Here is a 5,000-nt window from a genome sequence, read left to right as displayed (position 1 = left end):
GCCAGGCAGTGTTAATCAAGCTCCGTTCAAGACAAGAGGTGAACTTTAGAGTGGTAATTTTATTAACCACCTCACACAGGAGGGGGGGGGGGAGGAAGATGTCTCAGGTGCCAGCTGTGTGTGGACGGTTCGTGCGGACACACTGAATCAGTCTTCCTCTTCGTTCCGGGTGTATTGAAGCAGTTGGTAAACGTCAGATTCAGATTAGAGATTCAAAAAGTGTATGCGGCCTCTTGAGAACATCCTGAAATTCTGGCCTTGTCTGGGGAGTCGCTATTGTTTTCCACATATGGGCACGGCCTTTCGTTGTTCTAAAATTCTAGCCAATCAGAGTGACACTCTGCCTCTGTTCGCTCTGGCCGAATCTGGTTGGACGTGAAGCAAAAAACATATACCAGTCTGGGAAATGCCTTCTGTGAAGATTGTCTATTTGTTCCTGGTTTGCTTCCCCTTAAACTAGGCTTGTCAATTTGGAGAAACTAGCCAATGTAAGTTCGATTTTGAAAGTATCCAACCGAAAAGTCCCTTCCCAAAACACATACGTAGCTCGCTAGCTTCAGCAATAAGTCTGCCTGGCCATGTAAAAGGCTTTGGTCATGTGCAATGAGTGCACGGGCAGAGTGCGGCAGGTAGGCACAGAAATGCCATCTGATTCAGGCCAAACTAAATTGTTCAATTTAATACAGACTTGCAACAACCAAAGATACCCGATTTTCTTCTTGTGTCAAAGCTTAGAATTTTGGTTTACTGGTCTGGATGCAAAGAGAATGAGAACAAATTACCAACAAATGCATCTAAAACTAATTGCCTCCCCTAGCTTTAAAGTAATTCATAATCAGCCCATAATCAGTCCAGTGTTAAACTCAATCCTACTGAATCTTACACCACAATAGACTTTAAACTACCCTCAAGCCTAAAACTGAGAGAGCCGTCTGCATGAAGTGACTATTTTACATATAGTGACTCTCAGAAGGGTGTAAGCAACTAAACTGCTTACACCCATTAACACATCCACATTCTGCTATGTTTTGTCCTGCCCTTGTATGCTGCTTAGCCAGGAAATATTTAATCTCTTTCCTCTTCTTATAATCTTGAAGTTATTTTTACTGCACCCCTTACTCTTAATCTTCACGACAAGGTAGATGTACAGGCAGAGTCCTTGATATATCTCTCCTTCCTGTGTGGTGATGTGGGCAACGAGAGTTTCTCTATAAAATATTTAGATTTTTACTACGAGGAAGTAGATGGTGACATGATGACATCCTTATCATGAATGTGTTCATCATCCTTGAAGGGTCCTCGTTATGTTACATGAAACACACACACCCTCCATTCGGGTTACAAACTGCTGATCCCTTAATTGGATGCACCTGTCTTTGCTTCAGATCAGAGAGGGCATGCTGGGAGTTGTAGTAACAGGTCCCCTGCCAGGAGCCGCTCGGTAATACAGCCATCGTGTGTGTGGGAGCAGACGGGTGATGAAAGGAGAGAGGGAGCAGGTGGTTCGGAGGAGGCGGATGTCAGATAGAAGAGGAGAAGGATGCGGGAGGGAAGAAGGGAAAATCAAAGGAAGACGAATTTAAGAACGGGGAAAAATGAAATGGGGAGAAAGAAGCAATGTGTGAGCATACTTGATTTTTTGTGTCGTAGAGGAGGGAGGATGAATGAAAAAATGAAGAAGTGATGTCTGAATGAGAGAATGAAAAACAAATGAACAGAGACAAAAAAAAGTGTGAGGTGGGGCACGGAGTGTCAGGTGTGAAAGAAGCGAGGGAGGACTGAGAAGAGACATAGATCACCCAGATGAAAGCAATGGGGGCCTGAAAGGCTATAAGTGAAAAGGTTAGACAGAGGAAGACAGGCAAGAAGAGCCTGAGGAGAAATCAATAGACATAATGTTGACATAACCTCCCAGTCAACCGGCATTAACCACACAAACTCACACGCGCACACGCATTCACACACACATGCGCACCCACACACGAACGCCCCCCCCTGGTCAGTCCCCCGTGAACCCCCACATCCATTTTACAAATCGTGGGTGTCCTTTGCATTTTTGCATCTTCTTTAAATCATGTTTTATCCATGTGTGTGTGTGTTTGGTGCTTCTTTTGCTGTCGCCATTCGTTTCTTCCTTCTGTTGTAGACAGAAAGAAGCAGGGTGTTAACCCCACCCACTAAATACACCCAGGCTAATCGTTGCCACCATGAAATACTGCTGAGCTGTTTACTGGCAGCCCTGAAGGTTTAATGCCCGTGTCGCTGTGGCGATTTATAATTGAGGACGTTAGGACGTCATATGTTGCCTTTCCATAGAGTCTACATTAGTCATATGCTCAGGAAGTCATGCATGTATTCACAGACTTGACACACGGGTCAAAGCATTCACACACACACACACACACACACACACACACACACACACACACACACACACACACACACACACACACACACACACAGGAAACGCTATATATAAAGTGTGTAATATCAACATATGACATCACGACAGAAGAAGTAGCCTATCTAGCGGGGATGAGGTATTTGTAAATGGATTAAAAGATAAAAATATTTTTATTTTATTTAGTTTAAGCCTATTTTCGTATTTTTGTATTTATTTGTAATTTCTTGACGATTCATACTGTATTTAATGAGTGTCAATGTTGGCACACGTATGATACACATTTGGCGTAGAAAGTTATGCCTTCTCGTAGTCGAGCCATGGCTAGGTAAACACAGCTGTGGCTCTGAATATCATTATCAGTAAAGCATGCCAAATTTCAAGCATGGTGGGATCTCCGGCAAACCGCAAACCCATATTTGTCTGGATTTACTTTCAGAATCTGCATCACATAAATGAATGTGAACCAACACAGTGTGTGGACTTACTGCTTCAGCTCAACCTACACATTACTAAAATGTTGCTATTTAGGACATTACTTGCGGTGGCGCAACCAAATTCATTCAAATGCTAGTTTGAAACCATCAAGGGGTTAGTGGGGAATTACGTGCATACTTAGTAACAAACTAAGGCATAGTTTGTGCAACCCCATCCAGTCACCCAAACTAGTGAACTAGGGAAGATTGACCGTGGACCCTTTTCACAGATGTCATGGCAGGCTAAAGACAGGTGTAGACACCAACATTAACATTGTGTAGCTAGGTGGGTGTTGCATTTGTGTGCTTCAAGGCAGCAGCACTGATCAATGTGTGTTATCCTCATGTGTTGAGACTACTAACCGTGTCCTTGTGCACGCAGGTAGCAGTCCCATAGAGGTATGAGTGACACTTTTTGTTTGTCCTGTGGTGAGGCCTCTGTGAAAAGGATGTACTGTGAAAAGTGTCTACGTTTCTTTTTTAATCCTAGTGCAGGGCTGGCAGCTGCCCTGTAAATGCTCCTTCAACGCAGTTTCAACAAGCAGAGGACAGGTGTCTGAGTGAGAGGAGTCATCTAATGAATATCAATCTACAAGTGGTCTCACGTTTTAGGTTCTCTTTTAAAGGCCAAAGAGACCTGTAAACTCCCTTTTGCTGGTAAGATACGCACACACAATGTCCTGTGCTCCTCCCAGTCCCCAAGCCCTTCGCTGCAGAGGTTCATGTCAGGTTATCACTGATAGGTCGAGCAGAGAATGGGCCCAGTGCTTTGTTTTGTAATCGACAGCCAGACAAGAGAGAAAAATACATTAATCCGGCAACATCGGATTAATGCAAGAGTATTGCAATACGGGGTGTTCTGCAACAGTTGGTTCAATACTCTATGTACATTTGGGGTCTGAAGCGCTATACTGCCCCCTTGTGGACATGGTGATGTGACGAAGTACAAATTCAGGGCAGTTCTGCGGAGATCCGTTTTGTGACTCTGAGTCACAAGGTGGATCTTCGCAAACGTGCTGTACACAGAATCTTTAATCCAGTTTACCACTGCTGGCTTTTTCCTTTCTGAATCATCACCCTCACAAGGGAATCCCAGCTGGTAGTGTGTCACACACATGCTCTGGAAGTGACAGTGTTTTACGGTGAAAAGCTGAGCTCTCCCATCGCTGTCATGTTAGACCCAGAAATATCTCAATTTGTATGTAGAAGTGTATCACCGTAGAGCCTGTGCCCTTTTGTTGTCACACACTGATCACTGTCATTACCTTAGATATGTGGGCAAGAAAAGCTAGCATTAATCTATATTCTAACTATTACATTTAGTTAAAATATGTGGTAACAAGGATATGTCTGTACATTATGTTGCGCTGCTCGTCCAAGTTATAGAAACAGTAAAGTACTAAATAAAAATTCAGCCACATCTCCGAGTTCAACCGTTTGCTGGTGGCATAGGCCTACATTTAAATAAATTAAAACACATTTAAATAAATTAAAACACTAAATGAGCCTGAAAACATGGTAGGGTACTTTGGCCGGCTATAACCGTCTCTCTGATTATCTTATTAAAGCAGTTAAAATATATCCAAAGGGGATTCCCGTACAAAAGTATCATCTGAAAGTTTATTTTTCAATTGTAGTATTTAATGTTCTCTTATTCACAACCAAAGCATGCATGTGAAAACACAACATGTGCTGTCTGGTTGTATTGTTTCTGCAGGTTTTCTCTCATAGAGCAGAAAACCCTGACTAATTGCTCAAATGAATCAGGTAAATAAAACACACATCTGTCATGACACAGTGTTGGTGGTCTTCCTCATACCTGTGGGTCCGCATCTCTCTGACCTCCCCAGCCAGCAGGGGTGGGGCTCACGTGCCACCGCTCTCGGGTTAGCATCATTGAATCGCACTAACCCAATGTGAACGGGTCAAGTAAGCTACCGCTAATAGTGTACTGAGGGGAATGGAGCCAGGATGACCACTGCCAGGGCTGCAGTGCGCGGTCCAGGGGGGGGATGCATCTGAGACACGGGCCTTCCTGTCACTTTCGGCCGGACGAGGTGTAAAAGGGGCCTTCCGTGGTTGTTTATGCCCAAGGCAGGTCCCATACCGAAATGCTGAGCCAG

Source organism: Micromesistius poutassou (genome assembly GCF_964030765.1).
Source record: "Micromesistius poutassou genome assembly, chromosome: 1".
Lineage (NCBI taxonomy): Eukaryota > Metazoa > Chordata > Actinopteri > Gadiformes > Gadidae > Micromesistius > Micromesistius poutassou.
The sequence above is the reverse complement of the archived record's forward strand: the minus strand, read 5'-3'. Positions refer to the sequence as shown.